The following is a 13,442-nucleotide window of genomic DNA, read 5'->3' as shown; positions in this document are numbered from 1 at the left end:
TTCTCAAGCTTCCAGGCCATCACAAAGCACCCATTCCACTAGTTCTGCTGCTGCCCTGACCTGAGAGAAACAACTCAAGGGGAGAGGATTTATTTTGGCTCGGTTTAGGGGTCTGTCCATCATGGTGGAGAGGGTTTGGCACAGCAGAGCAGCACACTTTGATGCAGCCAGGAAGCAGAGAGAAGGAACAAAGGAAGAGGCCAGAGCAGAAACACAGCCCCAGTGATTCACTGCCTCCAGCCATCTTCACCTCAAAAGTTCCCAGAACTTCCAAACATCACCATCGGCTAAGAACCAAACACTAAACACACCAGCCTAAGGCAGACACTTCATGTTCCAACCATAACACTGACTTAAGAGACCCTGGGGAAAAAAGCTGTTCATACAAGAGTCAACTGACCAAAGAGGACTGGGTGACACAAAGGAGGGACAGACACCGGGAAAGGGCAACCTCAGACAGGAGGAGAGAAGAGGCTATGTGAAAGGCTCAGTTTATCTTCCACTGTGTTCTAACATGATATGCAATCAGGAAACAATGAGTAAACATCTTCCTACTACTTCCCAACTGTTTATAACAGCCTACAACCAGATCATGGAGCATTCCAGGCATTCAAGGAGCCCCCACTACTTCCTCTAGGTAGTCACACAGACACACATACAGACACACACACACACACACAGCCTCTGGCCTGGGCTCTGGCTATAGTCTCAGGACAATATTCCCCTCAATGTCTATGCATTTATGAACTTGCTATGGCAGTAAGGCTTCCTAATATCCAGCTGACCAAAGCGGAGGAAGGAGACAAAGACATCAATACTATGAGATGTGAGTTGTTTGGTTAGCTCAATGTGACACTTTACCATGTACTATAGTGATGGTCACTGTGAAGATTCTGTTCAGGGATATTATAAATCGCGCTATACCAGTCATTCCAGTACATTTACTTTGGCAGTAAACATGTCCAAGTGGAATCGCTGAGTGCCGTGAAGCAGGCAAGTGTTTAGTTTTAGGAGAGACCACCAAACAGCTTTCCAATTTGTTTGTTCTAATTTACATTCTCGTACCAATGTATAATTCCTACAGCAATGCAGAGTATCAGTCGCTGCATTTTCTCACTTGCTAAATTTCCATCTTTTTCCATTCTAATGAGTGTACAATAGTATTCTGCTTTGACTTTTGAGTGGCCATGTTTAAAGGTACTTCACAAGGGCAATAAGGGGAAAAACCTTGAACCATGAATCTAAGACAACTTCCTATCCCTAGCACAGCAAGCTCATTCTAAAGTAAAGGCACAGCCATCTTATCTAATCTACACAAGAGAAAGAGCCAAGCTGTCCCATGAAAGGCTCCATGAGAACACTGAACAAGAACCAAATACTGAAGCCAGTAAAGGCGCACCCCAGACGCGGTACAAAGCAGGTGCCCCTGCTTACATAGGGAGCTCAAGAACAGCTTGGGCTACATGCGACCAGACAGACAGAGACAGAAGGAACAGCACAGCTGTGGTAGGGAGTGGAGGGACAGAGAGACACAAAATGCTGGAAACATTCACTGTCTAGAGGACGAAGGATGCACAAAGAAAATTCAGGATAGACTAAGAAGAAAAGGACAAAGACCAGAAACACTGAAAGGAACACGAAAGCTTGGTAGGTGGATGTCACAGAAAGACTAAAGGGACGAAAGACGGGGAACAGCCAGGCACAGTGGCTCACACCTGCTACCCCAGCACTCAGCAGAGACGGGAATTTGACTCCACAAGCTGTCTGCTGATCTCTGTATGCACAGTGTCACTCACACACACACGTGCACCTTACACACATTCAAGAATAACCTATTTATTTTTGAAGTAAAGTGGGGTGGGAGTAAAGAGATGGCATAGCAGTTAAAAGCACTTGCTGCTCTTCTAGAGGACGACTGCATGTCCCAGAACCCATGCCAGGCTGCTTACAAACTGTCTGCAACTGCAGAGCTCCAAGGGAACCAACTGTCTCCTCAATCCTTGATGGGTACCCTCACACATGTGGGGCACATGCGCGCGCGCACGCACACACACACACACACAAATAAATAAATAAGTTAATTAATTAATTAATATTTTAAAAGAGAAAGTAAAGGAGGGCTGACAAGGTGACTCAGTGGGTGCAAGCTGAGTTCAATCCCACAGTAAGAGGAGAACCTATCCCAGAAAGCTGTCTGTCCTCTGACCTCTACATGTGAAGGAACACTTCACACTTAAATAAAAAGTGTATTTTTTTTTACAAGTAAGCAAGTATGAAGACATTATTTTTAAAAATGTAATTGGCCAGATATTACAACATATTCAATCTCTGCTCAGACAGATTTGTGATTTAAAGGCTAACCTAGTCTACATAGCAAGTTCCAAGGTAGCCTTGGCTACATACTCATGCCCTGCTTTAAAAATAGAAAAGGTTTATGTTTAAAAGACAAGCCAGGGGTTGGGGATTTAGCTCAGTGGTAGAGCGCTTGCCTAGCAAGTGCAAGGCCCTGGGTTCGGTCCTCAGCTCCAAAAAAAAAAAAAAAAAAAAAAAGACAAGCCAGGATGATCTAGCATGTATAACACAGGAGCTCCCCAAAGAAAATGAAAGCGATGAAATACAACTAACACTAAAGGTTATATAATAGATTAACATAGTTGGGCTGATATAGTAAAATGCATTATATACCTGGGGGAATTAACAAGAAGCAGTTAATACTCTGACACATTCCAGTAAAAGCATTGCCCTTTCAGAGTGGGAAATGCCTTTAGGTGTATAAGCAGAGATAAAGCTGCCTATAAGAAAACCCAAACCGGAGCTAGAGCTCCATGGCACACTGCCCACACAGCACACAGGAGCGCTGGGTTCAATCCTCAGCCCTCTGTGACAACTGTCCACTTTACCCAATACAGTGGCATAAGATTCTGTAAACTATGATTTGTAACCAATTGCAATTCACAGTCTGGCTGGCCAATCAAACATCTCTTAACAGAGCACAGACAGTGCTTGTGTGTGTACATTACGTATTCCCCTGACTGCTTCTGAGATGCTCAGAAACTATAATTCAGAAGCATGACCTGAAAACCTAAGAGGGTCACTATCTGACCTCTCACACAAGTTGCCCATCACTATAGTAAAGTAACTTTATTTTAGAAGATACTTGAGCAGGGAAATATAAGAAATTAGTCAATACAAGAAATTTTATTCAATCTATACCTTTAAAGTATAAATGCATAAACAGCTTTACTTATAAAAAGCAAAAAATAGGGCTGGAGAGATGGCTCAGTGGTTAAGAGCACCCGACTGCTCTTCCAGAGGTCATGAGTTCAATTCCCAGCAACCACATGGTGGCTCACAACCATCTGTAAAGAGATCTGATGCCCCCTTCTGGTGTATCTGAAGACAGCTACAGTGTACTTATATATATAATAAATAAAATAAATCTTTTAAAAAAAAAAAAGCAAAAAATATCTTTCACATGAGTCATCTATGAGGATGTGATGACCTAACCACCACAGTGCTGTCTAAGGGCTTGTGTTACACATGAAGAATGCAAACACTGCTTGTGCACATCCATGCTAGAAAGAGACCCAGGGCCTTGTGCATGGTAATCAAGTGTTGTGCCACTAGTTACACCTCACTCCCTGTAGGTATTTAACTGTAGACTTTAGAACAATTGCACAAGTTACATAAAATCTTGGAAACCGTAACTATGAATCCAGAGACTTGATTATGTACAGGAGACAGGAGTGAGGATGCAGAGAACCACTTCCTAAACTCCCGTTTAACTTAGGCGACTAACTGCAGGATGGTGCGTAACTCCCTAGAGAGCAGCACGATCGATCGTACCAAACAGCACCAAAGGAAGCATGTCCTCAGAAATCATCAATCAGCAGCATTCACACTTTCACTGACCGTGGTCACGCAGTCCTCTGGTATTCCAAAAATTTCTAATTTAACCATTAATAACAAATATGAAAAGTGTGAATAAAATAAAGCCTTTACCTACTTTACTTTTAATAGCAGAGTTGACACATTGCTCCGTAGTTGATCCTGCTACTCAGTGACAAATCAATAGGTTAAAAAGACCCTGACCCATGGAACCATGTACATTCAGGATCAAAAGTGCCAGCATGCTGGAAGGCACGTGAATGATTCAGGGGGACACCTACTCGGACATCGAAGGTATACAGCAAGAAAAGAACACTACTGTTACAACACAAAGAAATTTGACAAGATGTACAATCCCCCTGGCAGTGAGGCCCAGGGAGCAACTCTGGTCGTTAGCACAAAAAAAGCCAAACACGTCATCAGCTTCTACCTGAGCCAAATGTCCATTCCGCTGTTCAACCTGACGAAAGCCCAAGACTATGCCACACACTCAGTGATTCATTCAAATGTAAGGGCTACAGTCAGACTCCACACATCAGAGGCTAAACCAGCAGCCTTGCTATGAGAAGCCTTCGCATTTTGTAAAGGGACTGTGCTGTACTAGTCAGTTATAAAAGCACCTAGTAAAACATCTTATATTTGTATTTATTTTCAATCCCACACTCCTGTCTTACGTTTTTCTCCCCAACCTTAGACTGGAGAGAGAGAGCGCAAATATGAGGGCCTGGGCTCAGAGCCCGAGAAGTCTGGTGCAGCAGTGCACAGCTGTGATGCCGATCCCTGTGATGACGCAGAGACAGCAGGATCATGGAGCACACTGCCCTGCCAGCCAAACTGAATCAATTAAGCTCTAGGTTCAGCAAGAAATCCTACCTCAAAAAGTAAGGATGAAGAGTAACTGAAGACGACAAGCAATCTCAATCTCTGGCCTCCACAGGTGGACACAGACAGGTTCATGTCCACCTGCATGTGCACGCGCACACACACACGCACACATCACTAGGAATCACTAAACAGAACAAAGTGAGAATGTGCACAGGACTCCCAGTAAGTACAGGTAGAGGCTATGCTATGGACACATTGCATCCTCAGACCCATCTTTCAAGTCCTCACCACCAGCACCTTAGAAAGGTAACTTATCTTTGGAGCTAAGGCCTTCAAAAGAAGTAATTAAGGTAAAATAAAGTCGTATAGGTAATCTAATCCACATAATCCTTCCAGTGACTGACGTCTTTACAAAATAAAATGAAGACATAGACAGGAGAAAGAAACCAATCTAAGGAACTCAGAAGAACCCAACCATGCAGAAACCCAGACCTCCTGTTTCTACCATGAAGGATTATCAGAAATAAGCTCTTGTCTAAGCCACCCATAGTGTGATGCTGTTAGGGAAGCTATATAGAGGGAGGCCAAGTCCTGGCAGAGCAATAGTTCACAGACATCCTTAACTGGGACTGACATAGCAAGTCCCACAATAGAAAAAGAGGGGTTTAGGGGGCTGTTTGTCCAGAGACAGGGTTTTTTCATTTTAGCCCTGGCTGTTCCTGAACTCACTTTGTAGAGCAGAAAGAAAGAAAGAAAAGAGGGAGGGAGGGAGGGAGGGAGGGAGGGAGGGAGGGAGGGAGGGAGGGAGGGAGGGGATATTGGCAGTGGTTTTAGTGGAGGTCTGGCTCTCTGTAAGTTTCTTGTCTTTCCTTTGCCTACCGGCAGCTGCACTATCTGCTTCTTCATCCTGTATCTAGAGCCACAGAAGCCAGAGTTCCAGAGGGGAGTAAAAAAGAGAGGAAAGGGGTTGGGGATTTAGCTCAGTGGTAGAGCGCTTGCCTAGCAAGCACAAGGCCCTGGGTTCGGTCCCCAGCTCTGAAAAAAAGAAAAAAAAAAAAAAGAAAAGAAAAAAAAAGAAAGAAAGAGAGGAAAGTCGGTCTCTAACTTGCAGTTCTAGGGCAAAGTTCAGATAGATCAGAAGAAAATAAAAAAACAGGATTATAAATACATCAGTGTGATTTTAATGTATTTTTATAGAAGTTCCTCTAATTCTTTTAAGTTTTTAAAGTTCTGTTTCATGAGAAGTTGCATAATTTTTTTTGAAATATACATGTTACTTCCTTCTAGGTATAAAAATATTCCTGATGTTCTACACCCTGCCCCTTTGTTCTCTACATGATTTGAGAGTGTAAGAACAGGTTTCTGAAATACATTGCTGTTGTCACTTCAGCAACAACCTCAGGTACCAGCATCTCTAGTATGAGATAACAAGATCTCCCAACTGCTTCAAGTGTAAGACTTTGCAAAACAAACGAACACTACTGGGGAGCCTGCCTTTCTCCAGAGAAGCCTCGGTGGGTGTCGCACTGGATACAAAACAAAATCCCCAAATTTGCATTTTTCACTACTTTTGCTTTCTTGACCTTTATTTGAATTTGAGACTAAGCTTTACCAAACAACAGAATTTACACAGTCACTAGCCAACCACAGTCCTCATTATGGAATCTATGCAGTACATTTGTTTCCTAGGAAACCGACCAGAGCACAGACAGAGTGCAATTTCAGACTAGCCAAAGAATTCTCCAATCATGCTGGTAAATAAAGTCCATAAATCAACTAATCAGAAGCAAACTCAAGAAGTATCACAGAACAGCTAAGCTCTGTGGAAACTCAAAAGGGGGGGGGGGGGAGTGGGAGAGCCAGCGGGTAAGAAACCTGTGGGGCTTCTTCGGGTACCATGTAGATCCCTCAAGTAAATATTATGAGCAGGTTTCTTTATAAACACAAACTGTCATAAAATAAAACTGTTCCAAATAAATGGCTTCTCTCCAACCTTCAGCTTCTTTATTTGACAGTATTTAGGAGGGAAAGCGTCTTCTGAGCCAGCCTCATACATCTGGTACCAGGACATTAATCCAAGAATGAATTCTGCATGTCAGCAAGCAGCATGGGCTTGTGCTCTTAGCGCAAAATGACAAGACCTGCAATGAGTAGTTCTTATCACTCCTCTCACCAGGCCACAGAGGATTGGGGGGGGGGGGGCCTCGAGGAGGTAGGGGGTTGGGGGGGGAGGTGCGGAGGTAGGGGGGGGGGGTGTGTGCTACCGGGACATGGACACAATCACACCAAAAGTCATCATAGGAAAGGGCAAGACCAAAAGTTACAGGTCTCTAGAGAGCAAATCTGTTACCTCCCAGTTTTCTATTTTATTACCATAGTACCAAGCATAGGGAAGTTCTGAAAAAGCCTGTAGACTTTTAGGTCTCCCAGATTTAACTAAGGACAGCTTAGTATAGCTTAGGAAAACAAAAGCCAGCTAAATGGCAACTTTGTTTTAAAGGCCAACTGATACAAAATTTTTGCAAGGAGCATTTATTTGTTGTAAGGTTAAAAAAGAAAACGAAACCCATCAGGATAAAGAATTAATGTAAGCGCCTGCACAGACATCAACTGAACAAAAGGGAAACAAGTAAAAATACATATAAGCCACTCTGGAATGCTTCTGATTACACCACTGTTAAGTTAAACAGAATGAAAACATTAACATGGACACACCAGTCAGAAAGAAATGAGAAGGCAAGGTATTGTCTCCCAGCCAGCACAGATAAAGGCACTGAGTGCTGATCCCAGGCTTTCCCTGCACAACCCTGGCTCTGTTAACCTCCCCCCATCTCACAGAGATGCTTTGTTCAGTCTTATCACAGCCACTGACCACTGACTGCCTAACAGATACACAGAAATCAATTCAGTTTGCTAGCCTGTCTTCTGCAGTATTTCAACCAGTGCCAAAGAGATGCAACTCTGAGGCTGTTCTCGAACTCCCTGTCCCTGATGATACCAGACCCAATTCAACTCCTCTTTAACCTATCTATAAGGGAGGGCAGAAAGGTTTAGGCCAGGGTGGACCAGAGCAACAAACACAGAGTTGATCCTTTGTGTAGTTTAAATCCATTTAACTAATCTAGACCGGAAGTCACAACAAAACCTGATCAACTATGGTTAATGTAGCTGCCTCCAAACATAAATCCTGTACAAATGTATAGTCTGATAACTTATAAAAATTCAGTATACAATATCATTAACATAATGTAACTGGGGCAGGAATCTAGGATAAATTTTTTTCTCACAAAAAGTCACTTTTTAAAGCTTATTAAAGTCTTTTATAATAAAAATAGGGTACTTGAATAAAGGTGCATTGAACTATATTTTTTTTGAATCTTTAACAATTTAATAGGAATTTAAAGAGCTTTCATCTATATTATTTTTCCCTTCAAATTTAGATTTTTTTTTTAAAGGAATCTTCCACTTTCTCCAAATGGCTAGCATTGTTCAGTGCTCCTCAAAACTACTAAAAACGAATCCAAAAACCACTCCCAGGTAACAGTCAGACTTAAGTATGCCAATATGAATTCTCACAGTCGACAAAAATAAAGTTTCTAAAAGTGAGGAAAAAACAGATTAACATAGGACATAAACCCGTATCTACATAGAAAACATGAGTCTATGAAATGAACTTTATGAATGCTTCCTGGACTTCATTTATCATTTGATCATATATGAACATATAGCAGCTGTTCACGAAGTTAGCCAGCTAATCAAATAAGAAAAATCAGAGCTGCCACCTAACACCTTTCAAAACACTGTATCTAACAAGCAACCAACCCAATCCTTGGTTTGTATGCACGGAATACATAGTTGCTTCATGTAAAATAAGGAAATACCGGTGGGAAAATCACTTCTAACATCACGTTTTCTTCACATGCTATGAAAGAAAAAAAAATCTCTCTTAAAACGGAAAACAAAGGTTTTAGCCCGCATGGAAAGACTATCATTGTGTTTTACTCTCTGATGCAAGCCCTACCGTAAAAGCTGTCACTACAGGGCACTCCGATTAATTGTTTAATTGGTAGACTACTCTATCAGTGATAATCCTAACGACCACGAGAAAAAAACTTTACTCCAAAACTTCAAAACAAAAATAAATACAAGTGGTTTTTTTAAATCAACCATGTTCGATTTTCTCCATTTAAGTCATTACCTGACCTTTACATTTTTTAATTAAAGACAGCTGTAAGAAAACCACATAAACCACATATTTTTGTTTGTTTGTCTGTTTGTTTGTTTGTTTGTTTGATCTGACGTGTTGCTGGTCAGCTCAACCTCCTCTCTCCAGGACACTAGATATCTTGATCTATTTGATAAAAACACAAATCACTGTGCGCAGCCTCAGACTCGGGGGAGCGTTTGGGAGAGAACCCTCCTCCGTTAGAAACAATAAATAAGGGAGCAAAGCGCCGCACGTTCCTTTACACGCCCCACACGCACCTCCCGGTAACTCCCGACAACCAAGCTAGTCCGGCAGAGCCCCGAGGCGCCTTACCGGTCTGCAACTAGCTGGACAGACCGTTCCTCCTCCGTCCCGCCCTCCTGCCCGGCTCCGGGACGCCGGCGCACCGACAGTCCCCGCCAAGACGCCGCGGGCCGCGAACCCGTGCGCGCCGGTCTCTGCGCCCGCAGACCCCTCCGCCCCTAGCGCCCTCCCGCCTCGCCAGCCCGGAGCAGACAAAAGGAAGGTTCTGAGGGTCACGGCGCGGCCGCCCACACACAAAGGCCCCGCGCTCGCCTGCTCCCCAGCCCTGAGCGGGCTCTCACCCACCTGCAGGTGTCTGTGCGTCTGTCCATAGGAACGCGGGCGGTGGGGCCTGCGAGAGCCCGGCGGCCCGAGCTGGACGGGGAGGGACGGCGGGACGGAGGACGGCAGCACCACGGCCGGAGGCCCCGGGGCCGGAGTCGGTGAAGCGGGAAGGGTGCCCCGCGGGCTGCGCGGCGGGTGACGGCGGTGGTGCGGTGGGGGCGCGGGCGCCAGCCTGGCTCGGCCACCGGCGCGCGCCGCTCCGTGCGCCCCGGGCTCCGCGCGCCCGGCTTGGAGCGCGGGGGCGGGGCCGCGCGGGGCGGGGCCGGAGAGGGGCGGGGCGGGGGCTCGGACCCCGGCTTCAGCCGGCACCGGAAGCGCTCCGCAGGCGGCGGGACCTACAGGAAGTGTGTAGCGACGCCCGCGGAAGGCACTCGACCCGCGGCGCTCGCTACCCTACCAGGGCGCGGGCCAAGCTCTTGCCACCGATGCGCGCAGCCCGGAGCCGGCGGAGTTCAGCCCCCGCCGCTCCGACAGGTACAGAACCCACGGTCTCTGCCACTTTCCACGCATGTGGGCTGTCCCGGTCTCCAAGCACTTCCTAAACACTTGAAGTAAGCATAGCCTGATCGCTTTAGAGGTGTGTGACAGACACCTCAGCCAGAGCTGTGCCAGGTGGCCTGGGACCCACAATGTACTTACTCCATAGTATCCTAATGCCCCACCGCATCATACCTACACACCCGAAATAAACTGGAATTCTCGGGGAAAAAAAAAGAATGCTGCAGGGTGTTAAAGATTCTACAAGGCTTAATAATTTAACTTCATGACTGTGAAGAGTTAAAATGTTGCAGACCAGAGCTAAATTAGCTTGGGCATTTTTAGTTCCTTTGGGAGGCATGTATTGCCTACCCATCAAACTTAATACCCTCATGCCTTAGGAAAACCTTTACTATGTCTTTTTAGCAGTGGCTGGAGGGACAGCTCAGTGGTTAAGAGCACTGGCTGCTCTTCCAGAATACCCAAGTTTGATTCCCAGCAGTAGTTTACAACAGTCTGGAGCTCAGTCCCTACAGTACTGAGACAGTGGTGCACAGACATACACGCAGGCAAAACCACCATTAATAATAAGAAGAAATGTATTGTCAGCTGACTACTGGCTTCCACTGAGTCGAAAGCTACAAGTCTCATCAGTACCTGAAACCTGTGGCCCACTTTGCTGTAATCCACTGACCTGCAGTCCCTGCATTTGATAAATGCCTTGATTTTAGGGACTTTCTTCTGTAACTAATTTTTAAAAAGCTAATGTAACTACTTCCACAGTGGAGCACGACTCTCAGGGCAATATGAATCCATGTTGCTGGACCACCTTTCTTATTTGGCTCAAGAATAGACTCAGGGCTGAAGTTTCGAATCTACACACTCATCCCACCTAGGGAGTGGGGCCGTTGTAACAGCTAAAACTCTCAGACGGATGCTCTGGTACACAAGGGCCTGAAGGCTACTTAACACATGTCACTACTGAGGCAAGGCTGTACGTTTAAAAACCTTTTCATAGCACCTACCTGCTACGTTTGTGTCAAGACTTAGTGGGTTGTTAATTCAGGTAATCCTAAGAACGCCACAAAGCTGGTGCTAGTAACATTGCTCTTCTATGGAAAATTAGCTACAAGTTTTAATTGTTTTTATGTGTGTGGGTGTTTTGCCTGCATGAGTATCTCTGTACCAGGGATGCCCTTGGTGCCCTCCCAGGCCAGTAGAGGGTGTCAAATGGGAGCTCCCTTGTGGGGGTTGGAAATCAAAACCCGGTCCTCCTGAAGGGCAACTAGTGATCCTAACCACTGAGCCATCTCTCCAGCCCTGTGTTTTCAGGTACATACTGAGAAGTGATATTGCAGTTTATAAGATGATTATAGTGTTAGTTTTCAGAAACCGAGGCTTAGAGAAACTAAAAAATCTTGAGTACATAGATTGTTATTAGAGCTCAGATTCATCCAAAGCAGTCTGGCTCCAGACTCCCTTTTCTCCTCACAGCCCTGAGTCCTTTCTGAGACATTTATAATGGCAGGAAGTTATTTAGAAATAACCTGGTCAGCCTTAGGTGCTATCCACATGTTGGGCTCACTCCTCCTATGACAGGAAATCTCAGCCATTCCTACCGCTGGGGTAGGTGAGAGATGAGAATGTAGGAGATTGTAAATGAAGGATCCAGGGTCATCCGGACATCAGATAACTTCAATTGCCCATTAGTCAGTTCTTTCCTGCACCGCAGCCTCCACCAGCCCTCACAATCCTGAAGAGTTTAAGGCTGACATTCCTTTTTTAAAGCAGCAATTATCGTTATTTTTTTAAGGATTTATTTCCTTTTATTTATATGAGTACACTGTAGCTGTCTTCAGACACACCAGAAGAGGGCATCGGATCTCTTTACAGATGGTTCTGAGCCACCATGTGGTTGCTGGAGATTGAACTCAGCCCTTTGAACGAGCAGTCAGTGCCCTTAACCTCTGAGCCCTCTCTCCAACCCGACATATTTTCTTAATGTAGTTTATTTTACATGTATTTTGCCTGTGTTTGTCTGTGTACCCTATGCAGGATGGCCCACTGAGGTCAGAAAAGGCATTGGACCTGGAGTTAGAGACCTTTGTGAGCCGCCATGTAGGTGCTGGGATCAAAGCTGAGTCCTCCCCACAGCTGAACCACCTCCCCCACCCCACAGGCTGATGACGATCTTAAATCTGTACATTGTCAACGCTCTGGTGCCAGCTAAATAAAAGCATTTATGTAAATGCTGTGACTCAGTGAAATGTACACGAAGTAAGGCAGAAGGCCTCACACAGTTAACTGCTGCATCTTCCTAAAATGTGCTCCTGTGGAGAAATCAGAACCCTTACGTGTTGCTGATAGAAGAAGGTACAGCCAGTACATAAAACAAAATGGCAGATCCTCAAAAGACAAAAAGTTAGAGTATAGGAACTAGTGATCTCACCTCCAGGTATGTGTCCGAAAGACAGAGTCTTAAAGAGGTGTCGGTGTCAGTGTCCCAAGATGTGAAGCAGCCTAGATTTCCACTGAGAGATAAGGAATAATGAAAATGCAAATATTATCCATCTGTTAGTCTTGTTCCACATCCAGTGTGAACCTGGAAGACAGTGTTCTGAGTGAAATAAACCTATTACAAATGCTGCACACCTGTAATTCCAGCACTGGGGAGGCAGAGACAGCCTGGTCTACAGAGTGAGTTCCAGGACAGCCAAGGCTACACACACACACACCTGTCTCAAAAAAACAAAAATCAAAACAAAAGTGTGCAGAGGACTAGGTCCGATTTGGGGGTGGGGGGAGGTAATCTGGAAGCAGTGAAAACAAACAACTCAAATTCAAATTGTGGGGCCAAGATGGCGGCCTGTGTCCAGCTAAAATGGCTTTCCAGTATGCTTTCCCTCAATATAGATGTTGTGCTCAGCTCTAAACAGCTTTTTCTTGCTATTCAAAGAAAACTCTCTGGTTGAGACAGCTAGCTTTCTGCTTTCTCTTTGCTAGTAAATAATTCTAGAAGCTCTCTGGGGTAGCTCAATGGGTTTTCTGACCAAAGTCAAAAACACTACTATAAAAAAAAAATCTTGGATCTTCTAACCAAGTCAAAAATCCTGTTAGAAAAATTCTTTTTTTTTTAGATTTATTTATTCATTTATTATATATAAGTATACTGTAGCTGTCTTCAGACACACCAGAAAAGGGCATCGGATCTCTTTACAGATGGTTGTGAGCCACCATGTGGTTGCTGGGAATTGAACTCAGGACCTCTGGAAGAGCAGTTGGGTGCTCTTAACCGCTGAGCCATCTCTCCAGGCCTAGAAAAATTCTAAAAGTAACTCTTGGGTTTTCTGATCAAAATCATAAAGCCAGAAAAATTCTTAAAGAGCTGTAGTCACTC

The 13,442-nt window shown here is 44.7% G+C and overlaps 1 protein-coding gene, 1 long non-coding RNA gene and 1 other non-coding gene across 3 annotated transcripts in view; 1 reads left to right on the top strand and 2 right to left on the bottom strand.

Moving 5' to 3' along the window:
- Kiaa1958 (KIAA1958 homolog) overlaps window positions 1-9,803 on the bottom strand; it is a 146,152-nt gene extending 136,349 nt beyond the window's left edge. Inside the window, 1 exon segment of the mRNA NM_001419541.1 lies at window positions 9,530-9,803. The gene's annotated coding sequence lies outside the window, so the exon portion shown is untranslated.
- An 80-nt stretch (window positions 9,804-9,883) lies between these two features.
- On the top strand, window positions 9,884-12,294 carry LOC134486941 (uncharacterized). The gene is made up of 2 exons (XR_010066534.1): window positions 9,884-10,042; window positions 12,101-12,294. It is a non-coding gene; the product is annotated as an uncharacterized LOC134486941 (long non-coding RNA).
- A 1,089-nt stretch (window positions 12,295-13,383) lies between these two features.
- On the bottom strand, window positions 13,384-13,442 carry LOC120103243 (U7 small nuclear RNA). Its single transcript, XR_005505328.1, has one exon. It is a non-coding gene; the product is annotated as a U7 small nuclear RNA (small nuclear RNA).

This window comes from Rattus norvegicus, chromosome 5 (assembly GCF_036323735.1).
Source record: "Rattus norvegicus strain BN/NHsdMcwi chromosome 5, GRCr8, whole genome shotgun sequence".
NCBI classification, from domain to species: Eukaryota; Metazoa; Chordata; class Mammalia; order Rodentia; family Muridae; genus Rattus; species Rattus norvegicus.
The sequence above is the reverse complement of the archived record's forward strand: the minus strand, read 5'-3'. Positions and strand labels throughout refer to the sequence as shown.